Genomic DNA, 17,816 nt, shown 5'->3' on the forward strand with positions numbered 1-17,816 from the left:
CGTTGTTGTAACGTTTTGCGCATCCATCGACTGAAACGTACATTATTTGAACTCTGTCTGTCTGTTTTCCACGTTGGTATTTTAAACAAACCATATGGTACGGTTCAATTTTTTTACCGAGAACCGTTGCACCCCTAATACATCCGAGTCCTGATCGGGAGGTAACGTCCGATTCCGATCGAGTCTGAAACCACGTGATCGGGCCCGATTTCCGATCACATGATCGGATCTGGACATCCCTAATAGCATATATTTTTCAACTTTTGAACAACAACAACAACAAAAAGCAATACGGTTGTTGTTGCTACAAACCTTGTCAGTGAACTATGAGGGCAAAAAAAAAAAAAAAAAAACCCAGACACAAAATAATCGTTTATTAATCGTTATCGAGGTAAAATGTTCAATTAATCGAAGTTTTGATTTTAGGCCATAATCGTCCAGCCTTACGTACGCACATGCGCACTCTTCAAAAACGTTTCTTTAAAACTCTTTACAAACAGATGTAAAGACGTACAGACATAAAGTAAATTTGTATTTGAAATGAAAGAAATAGATTGTACTGAATCCCAGCTTGCTTATTTTGCTCAAGATAAGAATTTATTTAGTCCACATGTCATGCGAACAAGAAACTAACCACAGGTCGAGAGCTGTTGTTCCAACCGCACAACTTTGCGAAGTTTGCGAATATCTGTTGGAACCATGGTTTCGAGAAACACTGACTTGATGAACTATGCTGATACTGATGGGACTTGCAAACACTGTTGGCTAACGATGCCTTTGGGAAATGCACCCCAGGTCAGTCCAGCTAATATGCATTGAACTTGCCAACTTCACCAGTTAAGAGTTCATTCTCACTGCAGATGAGACGGTGCAGGAGTTTCCTGCCCTCTGCAGCTCTCATCAGAATGAAACTGACATTCGTGATGCAGGATGTAGATGTAGAGCAGTGATATTAAAGCAGCACAATCTTCACTGCAGGCAGACACCCAAAGTTGTCTTTACACAGCAATATGTGATAAAATAACATTAACATATGACCACCCATATTTACATATCACATTCAGTAATGTGGCCACTTCAATCACAGTGAAGTAATGATCAATTAAAATAGATACTATATAACGCCTATATAACTGCTATATAACACATATAACGCCTATAACACCTATATAACACCTATATAACTGCTATATAAACACCTATATAAACTATATTTAATGCATATATAACGCCTATATAACGCCTATATAGCTCCTCTCCTTTTTTACAGTATGTTACCGTAATACTACTAGGAAAATAATTAATTTCATTTGAGTAACCGATTGCTTCAAACAGTTTAAAAACTAGTATTTATAAAGGTATTTACATTATATGGTATTTATTTTATATGTAAGTACTGTGAATTTATTTAATTTGGGTCAACTGAAAAGGAATATTTTTTTAATATAACACACTTAATGTGTAATAGTGTACTTGCCAAACACTTAACATTATATTCCAGGTTAAAAATTGCATTACTTTCCCAGTAATTTCCCAGTAGGACTTCTCTTGTATCTAACTGTACTCTTGGAAATTTCTTGTAAAATCTACAATAACATATTGTATTTCTACAGTGCATATGTACTATGAAGGTACCCAGCATGCAATGCAGCATGAATAGATTATGCTGTAGAGTTTTTTTTTTTTTTTTTTTATCTGTGCAGCTAAAACTTATTTTTGGTTCACCTTTTGCACTTTGTGTTGTTTGTTAATTTAGTAATGTTCAGAGTTTATCTTTTTTATTATTATTATTATTATTATTATTATTTGTTGAGTGCCACCATTGTTGTGTTTTGTATGTTGAGTATTGATGTCTGTGCATCATTAGGTGACAGAAGAAAAAAAAATATTTTGTTGCATTTATTTTGAAATATTCATCTATAAACAATTATTAATTTTTAAATATAATATATTGGTAAATCATGCTGAAATAATGCTAATAATAGTATAGTTTGACTAAATTAAAAACAAGCCAATTAGCTTATTTCATATTCAAGCTTGTCATCATTGTAACGTTTTCATTTGTCACACTTCTGACTTAGCTACATGTAGATCAGAAATTTGAACATGAATATACATGTATATAATATAGGTCCAAGAGCCCAAGCAAATTGAATATTGAGCACCATTATGGTGACCTTTACAGTGGTAAACAATATAATTTCTTACAGTGGCATGGTTAAAGCCAACTTTATAATGTGAATTCACAGTAAAACAAGAGCAGTAAATTACTGTGATGTTAACATCACTGCTGTTGATTAACAGTAATTCATAAATAAATGACCCAGCATGCATTATTTTAACTGTAAATTTCTGACTACAATAATTTATTGTAAAATAAAACTGTTTAATCCTGTTAATTACTGGGAATTTGTTAGTGTACAAAGTAAACCACCCTATTGAGCATCAAAAAATTAGGACAGCAATCACAATTTAACACGACGCAGGCCCAGAGACATAGGCAAAATGCATCTACCCTCAATATTTACAGCAGCTCCTGCTGAACTGATGTTTGAAATTTTTTTATCCAAGGGATCATACTTGGCAACAGACCTCTTGTTTCTCATCCCTCCCACAATCTTCGGCTCTAAGGGACCATCGTCATGGCAACAGAAAACCACTTGGAATGTGGGCTGGCTGGCTGCTGTTTGCGAGTTTCTGAATGGGTTTTGACGGTTGCCTGTGGAAACTGAACCCTGAACACAGTAGGGTGCACTGAAAGCAGGGATACTTCAGCCTGGATGTCATACTTGGAGAAAGTTTCATAGTAGTCTCCCTGAAATTATATGTCAGGGAAAATGTGCAGTCAGGTGGTCATTATCCCAAACCTGACAGGGTGATCATCTGGGCTCTGACATGGAGCAGAGCTGTTTCGTATCACGCTCAAGTGGTTTATTTTGTGATAATCACTGCCTGACTGAACATTATCCCACTTATTACACAGCTACTAGAGCTGCGCGATTAATCATTAAAAGATCACGATCTTGAATCAAACACCCACACGATCTTCTTCCTAAATGACAATGATTCGGCTCCGTCTATTAATCCTTTGACAAGTACGATCACAGCAAACAATCAGCTCTGTGTTGGCGCTGCCACTGAGCCAGAGAGAGCAGTTGTCATGTATAGGTATGAAGCAGCTTCTCTTTTCAACCACACAGTATCATTATTCATTTCTATGTTACAATAATTCAAATTATCACAGAAGTACTGGAATAAAAGTTTATAGTTCAGTATAAACACTATTGTAGTGTCTATTGTAGTGATCAAAAATAGAGTAAATCACCTTTTGAAAGTAACTTGACACTTCAAATAAAGATTGCATCAACATCGCTACACCAGTAGGAGGTGACATGTGATAAAAATATATGTTATTAGCTATTTTTCCATCCACCTATTTTTATACGCATTTTGGGAAATCGTATAAAAAAAAAATGCTGGATGGAAACACCAAGATGCGCATAAATTCTGAAAATGCACATTAAAAAAAAAGTATGCACTCAAATGAGTCAGGTAAATTTTTTATGCTATACAAAAATGTGTATAAACTGCGATGGAAACACTTTTACTGAATAAATTCCTTGATACGCATTAAAAAAAGACATGTGACTTTGCAATGGGATGGCATAACTGGACCAACCGGTGGACCGATCTCGTTGCAGAGCATCTGAAATGCTGTTTAGGTCATTCTGTAATGCCTGAGCAAAGAGTCGTAAAGTAGTTCGGTATAATTCCCTCCCACAAACACCAGGCATCTGAATGCAAGATAACATGACAGCGTTTATTGCGGTTCGTCTGTGCGCTCTGAGGTGCAAATAATTTATTATATAAGAAAATTATTATATGGCTTCTACTGCAGCAACTTCCATTTTTCTTAGTGTTATTTAGAACCAGTTTATCAGAAGTGGCGATTTTGTTCTCTTCGGCTCACTGGATGGACAGTGCTTTATTCGCAAATGTTTTATGCGATATTCCAAATTTGCACACAAGTTAAATACGCAACTTTGGATGGAAACATAGCATATTGAATCATATGCTGATTCATCCAGTAATGAAACAAATTAAGTCTTTGTGAGTGAGTCGTTGAATCATTCAAACCGATTTTAAAAAAAAAAGCATTCAAAATATATATATATATTTTTTTAAATAGCCTGCAGAAATTAACATTTTGTCAGAACCTCTAAGAAATCACATTGTCTATTCAGAATCGTGATCTCCATTAAAAAAAATTAAATTGTGATTCTCAATTCAAAATCATGCAGCTTGTCATTATAGATGTCATTAGATTTCATTATACAATATATTTAAGCACAGAATATTATTACTATTAAAAATATTTGTTTTATATATATATATATATATATATTTATATATTATATTATATTATATTATATTATATTATATTATATTATTTTATATTATATATATAAATGTTGCTTTGAGTTGGGAAATGAACCACAATAGGCTTAAGTACTTGAACTACTTATTACTAAAAGTAAAAAAAAAAAAAAAAAAAAAAAACCTGAAAAAAAAAAAAAAATGATAGCTAAAAATATAAAAAATAAAAATTAATAAAACTAAAAAAACAAAATAAAATGAAAATTGAAAATATATAAGCCAATTCAAAATACTAATAAATGCAATAATTGCATATAAATAATACTAAAATAACGTTGTCTGCTCAGCATGTTTTTCTCTGTCCAAATATCCAATATGCATCATTCAGCAGGGATAAGCATTGTGGTCATTCTGACTGCTGACAAAGCAATAGGTACCAGCCAAATTTTATCATAACTGATCACAAAATTAAGGACCAGGTGTAAAGCTGTAAAGATCTGTAGAAAAAAATACCCCTCAGCTTATCAAATGTGTGGAGTAATGAGGGAGTCAGATTCCAACGGTGGACTTGCCCTCAGATGCACCGCAGAGCTTATCTGAGATTCAATCCATGACATCACTGCAGTCCGTGAGCACACTCAGCGTTTCTAATGGATCGAGTGTCATATAACACGCCACATCAACCATCAAGGGAGTTAGTGGGGAAAAGAGGAGAACAGTGATGTGAAAAAAAGAAAAAGAGAAAGAGAGAGATGATTGTGACACTCAGTTGGCAGGACTGCTTAACTTTATTCACACAAAGTGATGAAAAACCTGGAGTAATATGAAAATACAAAGCAGGACATGTTCCAAACAGGCCAATGCGAGGAATAGCTGTTCTTACAGGCAAAGAAAAATTTGGTATTTTAGTTGCACAATAACATCAAATTCAATTGATGTATCATATATCGTCTAGTTTACAAAAGCTATGAAACTGATTCAGACTTTATAGAGTCTGAACTATACACATATATTTACAAGTACACAAAAGTAAAAAAAAAAAACTTAAAGTAATCAATACTCTTATTCAGGAATAATGGATTAAATTGATCAAAAGTGACAGTAAGACATTTATAATGTGACATACGATTTCCATTTAAAATGAATGTTGTTCTTTATATTCAACAAAGAATCCTGAAGCAAGAAAATAAAAATCACTTTTTTCCAAAAACATGAAGCAGCGCAACGATTTTCAACAAAACACTAATAATAAGCAGCAAATCAGCATATCAGAATGATTTCTGAAGGATCATGTGACACTGAAGACTGGAGTAATGATACTGAAAATTCAGCTTGAATCACAGCAATAAGTTACATTTTACAACATATTGCAATAGAAAACAGTTCTTTTAAATTGTAATAATATTTCACAGTATTACAGTTTTTAACAGTATTTTTTGATCAAATAAATGCAGCCTTGGTGAGACTAAGATATTTTTTTCAAAAACCACATATTTTGAACGGTATACACACATACATACATACATATTCAAGTGTATAATTTGATTTATTAGATTTAATTTAAAAAATTATAAATAAATAACTGTACACTGTTGCCATCATTTAAAATTACTCCTAGCGTAATAAAAACAGTGTCATATTCATGACAGGCAGCAACAGGGCTGCTGTTATAACCAGAATAGCATAATTGACCAGGTGGTCGCGTCTCAAATGTCTTCACCCTCACACATGCTCACCCCTTTACAAACACAGCCATGGAAAGAGATAATTGAGTCAGAAAATCTAATATTTCACACACTTCGACCTTTGCTTTGATAACAGATGCTGTGGATTTTTAAAGCTGTGTGGCACAGGGGGTGAGAACTTAATCTAAACCGGCTCCCCTTTGAGCTGACGTCTGCAACACCTAAAAATAGGCAGCCGTCTAAACAGGAGCGCAGCGGTCCAAAGAGCAAAAAATAAAAAAAACAGACAAATATCAAATGAACAGAGAGACGGCACGGTCAAACAACAAACAGCAGGACCCGTTAAACCTATTGCTCCACTGATATATGTTATTAAATGGCCAAAACAAGTACTGATATGTAGAGAACTGAACACTGGTATTATACCTATTTTACCTATTATACCAACAGGTTGGTCAAACATTTAACCCAATACACATACATATATCATAATAAATATTTTATATTATATATATATATATATATATATATATATATATACACACACACACACACACAACAGTTCTGTCTGGTTCTCGAATCTGATTGGCTGATAGCCATGTGATATTTCAGTGATAACAGCACTCCTACTGCCTTTTCACCGTTTGTATCACTCCGCTTGAAGTGACCGTCATGGCGGCCGTAATTTTTACAAATACTACTTCTTGTACCACGAACTGTAGTTTTAATAGTTTTTTAGGTGAGAATGTAGTTGTTTAGACCTGAAATATGTGACTCATATTTAATAACAGCGCCTATTTTACAATTTGTTTTGGCGTTTTCGGAGGTGCGATCTTGAGTGCTTCAGCGGCTGTTCAGTGATTCTGTAACCGCCGAGAACAGCTTCATCTCGGCCAGTGACTCGGGGATTTGCTTATAGTGGTTAAACATGAGACATAATTCAATTTGAGTACATAGAACGGGCAATCTTTGGTCTTATTAATCTATTATTTTATATCTATTAGAGCAAGTCGAATTGTGCTATATTAAATTTGATAATAATAAAACGTTACGTTACATCCTTATATAGCACATTGGCTACAACTAGACGGGACATATCAGACTCTTCTCCGCTTCAAATACGTAAAAAAATTTTTTTCAAACATCAGATCTTTATTTACCTTTGCATTGCACAGAGATGTCCAAACTGCGTGCGCACTTCATTCAGGAGGTGAGGCAGATTAATGAGGCTTGATTGACAGTTTGAGGATCCAATGGAGTTAGTAGGTTTTGTCACAAGCTCTTTCAAATCCTTTTCATTCGTTAAATATTTGTAAAACCCACATACCAGCGTAAATGGTGACCTATTTTTTTTTTTAATAACTAGTGCTTTATGTTTGACTGAACTGTACAATTGTGCTTATGTGTTGTTCAATAAATATTATTTTATATAAATATGTCCATTAAGTAATATGGATTGAGTGAACATTACATTAATACGCCATTAGATGGCGGCAACACTTTACAGGAGAATTAGTCAGGGAGTCACAAGAGACTTTTAAATTGAAAGGAACTTTTGCAAAAGGAAGTTGTTTTAGCGCTGTGGTGTTATGGATGGAAAAAAAGAACAAATACAAAGATCGCTTACCTCAGCGGACATTCAAACGGACTTGTATAAAGGATGTAATATTATGGACATCGACTTGAAGCCTACTCTCTCTCTCTCTCTAATACTGTAGAAAATTCAATGTGTTTCAATGAAGCGACTCAACGTTCTGTCGTTACTAGTTCTGAAGTGACGTTTTAGAATTAGTAAAGGACAGGGGTTAAATTGGGATTTGTTATGTGGGGGGGCTCTGTGGTTTTTAGGCTTTCGAGGGGTGTATGCAAAGACTACAAAATCTTATAATTTGACAAACTGTAAAATATAACAATTTGAGAGAGCCCTCTGCTATGAAAAATAAAATGCTGATCAAAATCATTATATAGATGCTGGTAGTGTGCAGAGCTACATCTGATGACAATAAAATATTTCTGTAGGCCTGTGCCTTCTCCTTTGTGTCAGTATCAAATATAAGAGTGATGCTACCATTAAAGGACAGAATATAAATACGAAATACAGTGCTCGACATTAAGCCTGGTTTTGTGCTTGTCCTTTGGACAACTAAATCATTTACTTGTCAGAGTAAAAAAGTAGCTTGACTGGGAAAAAAAAGATATTTATTATTCAAATCTTTTATCTTTTATTTCATATTCTTACATTTGCTAAATTAAAATAGTAAGACACTATAGGGCTGTTACCAAATTAAATAATTTACACTGAAAAAGTACAACTGCGTTCAATAATGTTATGAGATTCTTTAAATATTTTTGAATAAACAAATAAGAAATGCTGGTGGGAAATTTATACTTTTAAACATGAAATTAAACCGCCAGTAGATGGCGGCAAGTGACCGTCTTAATGAGTGAGCCACTGAGTCATTTATTCAAACGATTCACTCTGAATCAAGAATGAAGCAGTTGTTTATGAATGGGCGATTGAATCTTCACTCAACCGATTCGTTCAAAACGCTGAATCATTCAAAGCGGCTGAGCTGCGAGATGCGCTGCTTCTGCTTTGTTTGGAACTATTTTCGCTGCTACAATAGAACAAAAAACAGGCATATTGCATTTAAAACGTAAGTGATTGATATTAACTACTTGTTTATTGAACTGTTGTATGAAATTAGTGTCGATTTCAATCGAGGTGATATTCAGGAATTCAGCACTTTCGGTCGTGTGATGCTTAACTTTATCATATGTCCTAAATAGCAAGCTAAACTCCATTGAATTTTTATTGCAACATGATAACGGAGTTTGTGTGAACAGAGCTCATTTGTTTTGAATTCTCCTCAAGAGGTTACGTGATCCTCAACAGCGCAATATCACCGCCAGTACATCCACTATCAGTCGCCACTTAAGCTAGATTAATCATTCTCGCGTTTTGGTTGTTATTGACATTTTATTCAAGCTACTTATCTGGTCAGGCAAGTAAAATTCTCTTTCACTTCAAAAAATTCACTTGTCCCGCAGTCCCGGACAAGCGTATGTCGAACCCTCATAAGCCTATGTGCCGGGGCTCAGCCCCGGACGGCCCCGGCCCAATTTAACCCCTGGTAACGGAGGCTTGGTCCAACTGTCAAATTGAGATTTGAATCCGTGGCGGAAGGAAGTAGTGCTGCACAAAAGAGGGTTTTAAAGACACTCCGTTGTTGTTCTTATTTATTTACACACTCGTGCCGTCGGACTGTTGTATAAATGCAATATCACACTCGTAGCCGTGCGATATGGCTGTATATCAGCATGCTGTGATTACCTACGGACGAATCACAGCGTGCTGATATACAGCCATATCGCACGGCTACGAGTGTGATATTGCTCATATATATATATATATATATATATATATATATATATATATATATATATATATATATATATATATATATATATATATATTATATTATATTATATTATATATATATATATATATATATATATATATATATATATTTATATATTTATTGTAAATTATTTAATTATTAAAATGTTGATGATTAGAGCGTACAGCTAATGAAAGTCCAAAATCCAGTATCTCAAAATATTAGAATATTTCCTAAGATCAATCAAAAAATGGATTTCAAAACAGAAAAGTTCAAGTTCTTTAAAGTATGTTCATTTGTACACTCAATACTTGGACGGCAGCACATATTACAGCAAATGACTTGCTCCTAGCACAAATTACAGCATCAGTGAAGTGTAGCATGGAATTGATCAGCCTGTGGCACTGCTGAGGCACTATTGAGCCTTTAGATCATCTGTATATTGTTGGATCGACTGTTTCTCATCTTTTTCTTGAAAATATCCCATAGATTCAGGGGTCAGGCATGTTGGCTGGCCAATAAAGCACAGTAATATCATGGTCAGCAAACCACTTGGAAGTGGTTTTTGCACTGTCGGCAGGTGCTAAAGTCCTGCTGGAAAAGGAAATCAGCATCTCCATAAAGCTTGTCAGCAGATGGAAGCATAAAGTGCTCAAAAATCTCCTGGAAGATGGCTGCATTGACTTTGCACTTGATAAAACACAATGGACCAACACCAGCAGACGTCACGGCCTCCCAAATCATTACTAACTTCAGAAACTTCACACTAGACTTCAAGCAGCTTGGATTCTGTGCCTCTCCAGTCTTCCTTCACACTCTGGGACCATGATTTCAACATGAAATGCAAAATTAACTTTTATCTGAAAAGCGGAGTTTCGACCACTGTTCACTGTCCAGTTCTTTTTCTCCTTAGCCCAGGTAAGATGCTTCTGACGTTGTTTCTGTTTCAGAAGTGGCTTGGTAGTCCTTTTCCTGAAGATGTCTGAGTGTGGTGACTCTTGATGCGCTGACTCCGGCTTCATTTGACTCATTGTGAAGCTCTCCCAAGTGTCTGAATCGGCTTTACTTGACAGTATTCTCAAGCTTGTGGTCATCCCTGTTGCTTGTGCACCTTTGCCTACCCAATTTCTTCCTTCCAGTCAACTTTGCATTTAATATGCTTTGATACAGCACTCAGTGAACAGCCACCACATTCAGTAATGACCATCTGTGACTTACTCTCCTTGTGGAGGCTGTCAGTGATTGTCTCCTGGACTATTGCCAAGTCAGCAGTCTTCCCCATTAGTGTGGTTTCAAAGAACAAGAGATTCCCGGAATTTATACTGTAGGGATGGTCATTTAATGAAACTCAAATGTAAATATTCTAATATTTTGAGATACTGGATTTTGGACTTTCATTAGCTGTACGCTCTAATCAACAAATTAAAAAAAAAGAAAAACTTTTGAAATGTTTTACTTTACATGTAGGGAATCACGATATTCTAATTATATGACCAGCGCCTGTATGTGTGTGTATATATATATTATATATATTATATATATTATATATATATATATATATATATATATATATATATATATATATATATATATATATATATATATATATATATATATATATATATATATATATATATATATATATATGTATGTATTGGGTTAAATGTTTGACCAACCTGTTGGGTAGTTTTATTTAACTCAACTATTGTTTAAAAATTACTGTATTGCTTGCTTAAAATGAACCCAAAATATGTTGGAAATAAACATGTATTAATATGTTTAATAAATGAACAATTACTAATAAGTTTAATGAGTAATATTTAAACATTTATTAAATTGCTTATTAATAAATGTTCACCTTTTGATTATCAATTATTGTTGACTCTAGTAATTATGTGTCTAATTTTTAATTTCCAACCTATTCTGTGTTAATTTTAAGCCAGCCATACAGTCATTTTTAAACAATAGTTGGATTAAAAAAAAACTACCCAGCACGTTGGGTAAATTTAATTCATTTGTCCATTTTCAACCCAACTTCGGTTGTTTTTAACCCAGCATTTTTTTAGAGCGTATGTAATTACTTAGAATTGTTTATATTTAATGTATATTATTTTTGATATAAAAATATAATTAGCTATTTAAACCATTAATTTTTTTTTTTTTTACTCAAAATTCTAAAAATACATTCGAATACAATCCGGTAATGTGTACCAATCATTTAGAAAACTACAATTTCTGTGAATCTGTCAATCGGTCACAATTCTAATCCCAGGCCGGTAACATCAATCCATCACTAGTTAAAACAGAACTCAGATAAAGACGTCACCGCACAGAACTCCATGTCCCAGTTTCTCTTCTCACTGTACACAACAACAGATCTTTGGGCAAGAGCTTCGGTACATTATCTTTAATTAATCAAGTTCTTGGAAACGAGCCTGCCCAACTGATTCGATGTCAGTACAACTTGTCGCTTTCAACAGGAAGCTGTAAGATAACGCAGTTCTTGATCACTGATCTTTGAATCACTCGTCACATTATGCATGTCAATGTAATGTTAAGCTGCTATTTTTTTTTTTTTTTTTAAATGCATTAATTAGCATGTGATAATGGTGTATACTGTAGTTATGGCCGCTGAAAGTGTCTGAATTTGAATGTTTAGTATAATGAACAATCATGATTCTTCAACACATTCATACTAATGTAACACTATCATATAGCCTCATCGGTGACACTGAACGACTGTTTATTCAGACAGTTTGTGGTTTACACTATAAGCAGAAGATGGTCAGACTGGATTTCAGGGACTTGAAAACTGGAGCAAAGATCAACAACACACTTACACTTCCTCTTTAAGTTCCAAGCTGTTTTACAGATGAATGTTTACTACACTACTAGCTAACCTTGTTCTATAAAATGCATGTTTGTTAAATGATAAATAAAGAAATGTTCCGCCATACACTACCATTTACAAGTCTGTGGTCAGTATGATTTTTTAAATGGTTTTGAAAAGTCTCTTATGCTCATTCAGACTGCATTTTTATTAAATAGAAATTATAGTTAAAAACAGTAATATTATGAAATATAATACATTGTAAAATGTAATTTATTCCAATGATCAAAGCTGAATTTTCAGCATCATTACTCCAGTCTTCAGAAATCCTTCAGAAATCATTCTAATATGATGATTTGATGCTCAAGAAACATTTCTGATTATTATCAAATGTTGAAAACCGTTTTCTGCTTCATATTTTTGTGGAAACCATTTTTTTAAATTATTTTTTGATGATTATAAAGCTCTTTTGTAATATTGTTATTTGTCTCTTTTGATCAATTGAATGCATCCTTGAATAAAAGTAATGTCTTACTTAAAAACAAACCTCACTGAACACAAAAGGCTTGTGACATATTTAAATAACATGAGGAAATGTTTAGACGTGTACATACATAACCATCATTTTTATGACATGCAACATGAAAATACCACGGAAGTACTATTTAAGTACCTTGGTACATGAATATAGTAATTATTCAGCTAAACTAAAATGCTGGTGATAGCCTTATCCTTCATACACTTTGCATTTACAAAGACACATACAAAACAAAAAATGAACAAACAAACACCAAACAGGCCTTAAAGTATTTCTGTCAATGATGCTGACTGGAGTGAATGTAGATGCTAAAGTTCCGAAATGACAGCGGGTGCTACGTGACGAGTGTGTGTGGGAGATATAAATACAGTCTTCTGAACATGACCTGCTAGTGGAGAAGTTCCCTGATCAATACTTGTGTAATGTCAGACGCCCAGACAGCTGCAGGGAGCAGAGACGCCCTCATTTACCCCCTGCTGCACTACTGCAGCTCTACAGACAGAACTCTCATGTACACATATGTGGCTCTGACACAACAGGACTCATATGAGCATGTAATGAGAAACACCTGAAACCGTCAAATAATTGCCACTTGATGGTCAACCGGTATTTCATTGCATTGCGTTCATTTAATACCCTATTGATTACAAACAAGCAAGCAAATACATATATGACACGTCATTAGTTTCACTTTCACAAGCATATGCGCATAAACAAAACAAAGGCACGTATTATTACAAACAGTTGAATTGTCATGGCCAGCCCAATCTCCAGACCTGAACCGTTCTGAAAACCTCTGGAATGTGACTAAGAGGAAGGTAGATGGCCACAAGCATCAAACAAAGCCAAGCTGCTTGAATTTGTGTGGCAGGAGAGGCATAAAGTCACCCAAAAGCAATGTGACAGACTGGTAGAGAGTAAGCCAAGACACATGAAAGATGTGATTCATGGAAATAAGGATCATTCCTCCAAATATAGATTTCCTAAACATTTGTGTTGTGTTGTTTAAACATGAATATGAACTGGTTGTCTTCGCATTGTATATACTGTACACCGATCAGGCATAACATTATGACCACCAACAGGTGAAGTGAATAACACTGATCATCTCTTCATCACGGCACCTGTTAGTGGGTAGATATATTAGGCAGCAAGTGAATATTTTGTCCTCAAAGTTGATGTGTTAGATGCAGGAAAAATGGGCAAGCGTAAGGATTTGAGCGAGTTTGACAAGAGCCAAATTGTGATGGTTAGACGACTGGATCAGAGCATCTCCAAAACTGCAGCTCTTGTGGGGTGTTCCCGGTCTGCAGCGGTCAGTGTGTATCAAAAGTGGTGCAAGGAAGGAAGAACAGTGGTGAACCGGCGACAGGGTCATGAGCGGCCAAGGCTCATTGATGCATGTGAAGGCTGGCCCGTGTGGTCCAATCCAACAGATGAGCTACTGAAGCTCAGACTGCTCAAGAAGTTAATGCTGGTTCTGATAGAAAGGTGTCAGATACACAGTGCATCACAGTTTGTTGCGTATGGAGCTGAATAGATGCAGACCAGTCAGGGTGTCCATGCTGACCCCTGTCCACCGCCAAAAGCACCAACAGTGGACATGTGAGAATCAGGACTGGACCACGGAGCAATGGAAGAAGGTGGCCTGGTCTGATGAATCACGTATTCTTTTACATCACGTGGATGGCCGGGTGCGTGTGCATCGCTTACCTGGGGAACACGTGGCACCAGGATGCACTATAGGAAGAAGACAAGCCGACGGAGGCAGTGTGAAGCTTTGGGCAATGTTCTGCTGGAAAACCTTGAGTCCTGATGTTACTTTGACACACATGACCTAAGCATCGTTGCAGACCATGTACATCCTTTCATGGAAACGGTATTCCCTGGTGGCTTTGGCCTCTTTCTGCAGGATAATGTGTCTTGCCACAAAACCCAAATGGTTCAGGAATGGTTTGAGGAGCACAACAACGAGTTTGAGGTGTTGACTTGGCCTTCAAATTCCCCAGATCTCAAGCCAATCGAGCATCTGTGGGATGTGCCGAACAAACAAGTCCGATCCATGGAGGCTCCACCTCACAACTTACAGGACTGAAAACATCTTGGTGCAGATACTACAGCACACCTTCAGGGGTCTAGTGTTTTGGCAGCAAAATGGGGACCAACGCAATATTAGGAAGGTGGTCATAATGTTATGCCTGATTGTTTATACATATATATATACATATATATATATTTTTTTTTATTTTTTTTTATATATAAATAAAAGGAAAAAGTACACTGAATACATGACATCTACTCGTGACAAGGTCATTCACGTTTGCCCTGGTCAACTAAACCTGCACTGATGTGTAGTGTATAAGGCCAACAGCTGAATACTACACCGGTTCCTGGGCTGAGGAATGCTCTGGCTCTCAGCCATCAGGAATAAGCTGCTGGATTCCTTCTCACTTACTCCAAGTTTCGTCCTGATCAATTACACACATCTCACATTGTCTGCAATGCAAGTGTGTGAACTGCATAGAAAGCAGTACAAAAGACACTGCATCTCAGCATCTGGGAAAACAATGGCTTTTTCAACAACAAAAAGCTGCTTTGATACTGAAATGACAAATTTTGTAAAAAACAAACAATGGAACTGTTGAACAGAACAACCAGACATATAATATATATTTTTTTAAAACATTTAAATTCGAAAAAGCATATGGCATTTGCATCATCTATTAATATTACAAAGTTTACATATAAACAAAGACTATAATATCTCTGAAAACATAAAGCAATATCAGCAATAAAACGCTATATGTGAAAGCTCATTAATACGAAATGGCACAGCACTGTATGTAAAACAATTTGTCATTTGTTAATTAAAAAAATGCATAGCCTATATTAATTACTATAAAGAAATAACACAAGTTAAAGCATGCATTTACAACATGCAGATATTACAGTATCAGCAATGCCATGCAAATAGGCTACTCACTACAAATTAAGCAAAACAACATATTGCAAAGCAAAATATTCATTGTTATTACTGCTTCAGAACTATTAACAAACATGAGCATTATAAATGACAGAAATTAGCTGCAGTGTCAAAGGAGGATTTTGAGGCTTGTGCGCGCACACGCCTGATCATACGCGCACCTTGCAACATGTAAGCGCCGCGGTGGCGCGCACAGGGCTGTAACCTTTCACCTTTACTAACCCGTCTTAATGAATGACGTGCACAGACTGTTCCTAATCAATACTCCATCGACCCGTCCATACCATCTATCAAATCAAAATTGGGATAGCCTACCTTATATCTTTGTACTGTATGATCCCGGATCAATGAGAAGAAACAATCACGTTCTTCCTCCAGTCATCCATTAAACGGGCTCAACTGCGCATATAATCCAAAACAGTGTGTATGGTTATTATTCCAGAGCGTCAAGACGATGTTACACGTTTAAAAGTGTAAATACATTTGCGACAGATGTACACAAACATGGCAGAGATACACAAATATCATACTGCCAAAACAAGCGAAACATTCATGGGCAGGAAGTGTCAGGTAGGTTCCTTTGATCTAATGGACAGGCCAACTGCCCAATCACACGCGTTGTACGAATAAACAAGCCCGCCCTCTGCGAAGCGCTAGCCAATCGCGTTGAAGCACCGGGTCTATGTGAATTTGAAGTGGACGCGCAGGTGCATCTGAACAGTAGGGATGTCTTCCACTGCCTCCTGATGTCCTGTAATTTAACACTCTAACATTTAATCAATCTTATTATAATCTTAACTAAATTACATACTTAAAATCGAAATTTTCTAATAAAGAGTAGATTTTTATGATGCTTTTTAAGCGAAGTTTACAGGCAGTACAATAATACCAGGCACTCTTTAAAGAGAAAAGAAAAAGATTTTCTGTATTTGTGAAGTATTTATGTGATTTATTCATGATAATATAATATAATAATTCATAAAATATTAATAAATAATATAATATTCGATACTACATACTATAAAAATTCATACAAAAATTTATATATATATATATATATATATATATATATATATATATATATATATATATATATATAAAAGACATTTTTGTATGATTTTTTTAATTATATATATATATATATATATATATATATATATATATATATATATATAATTAAAAAGCATTGCAACTATGTTTATACACACACACACACACACACACACACACACACACACATATATATATATATATATATATATATATAAAACACGAAACAAGGAAACCAGTCAAATATAAATGTATAAGTTGAGACTGCCATCTACTGTCCGAAACCTGGAATTAAAAAGCATTGCAACTCAAATAAATGAATAATAATTGTGGACACAATTGTTCTTTGTGCAACAAAACAGGATTTCCAGTACAAATAAAACATTTATTGCTAAACACATTTTTGTACAAATCTCACAAAGTTTCACAAAGTTCTTCTATAAGAAGAAAACACAACAGAAGCGTAAGTGGAAATGATGGTGTCCTGAAGGAAACATTTTCTGATAAACAGATTATTTTGACAGTCCTGTTGAGGTAGTGATCCGTCCAACATCATAAAGCTTTGCCTACTGATTAAAAAAATTTGGTCACTAGAGAATATATATTTTTATATAACCGTTTCCAATTAAGAACCCAAAACAAATCAACATATAATCATATGCTTTTTTACCAGAGTACATAATAAGCTATATCAAAAGAGTGGTTGAATTTACTTTTCATATTACTCCAAGAATTTACATATTCATAATGTTAGTGATTATTTGACACTTCTATATGATGCCCATATTTTCATCTGCGAGGCAAAATCCTTCACGTCATTTCTGCCTATATGATTGTCACTTGTTTGTTCTGTTTGATATAGAAATTTGCACATTCATAATAAAAAAAAATATAATTCAAACACTATTTACATACAACAAATGAACAAAATCAAATGACTATCGCCAAAAAG

The 17,816-nt window shown here is 34.9% G+C and overlaps 1 protein-coding gene across 3 annotated transcripts in view; it reads right to left on the reverse strand.

Moving 5' to 3' along the window:
- LOC137034337 (ras-specific guanine nucleotide-releasing factor RalGPS1) overlaps nt 1-16,378 on the reverse strand; it is a 171,320-nt gene extending 154,942 nt beyond the window's left edge. For all 3 annotated transcript variants that reach the window (XM_067407161.1, XM_067407160.1, XM_067407163.1), the window contains exon 1: nt 16,130-16,378. The gene's annotated coding sequence lies outside the window, so the exon portion shown is untranslated. The remainder of the gene's footprint in view (nt 1-16,129) is intronic.
- Between the last annotated feature and the right edge of the window lie 1,438 nt (nt 16,379-17,816).

The sequence above is a fragment of the Chanodichthys erythropterus genome, chromosome 13, assembly GCF_024489055.1.
Source record: "Chanodichthys erythropterus isolate Z2021 chromosome 13, ASM2448905v1, whole genome shotgun sequence".
Taxonomy (NCBI): Eukaryota; Metazoa; Chordata; class Actinopteri; order Cypriniformes; family Xenocyprididae; genus Chanodichthys; species Chanodichthys erythropterus.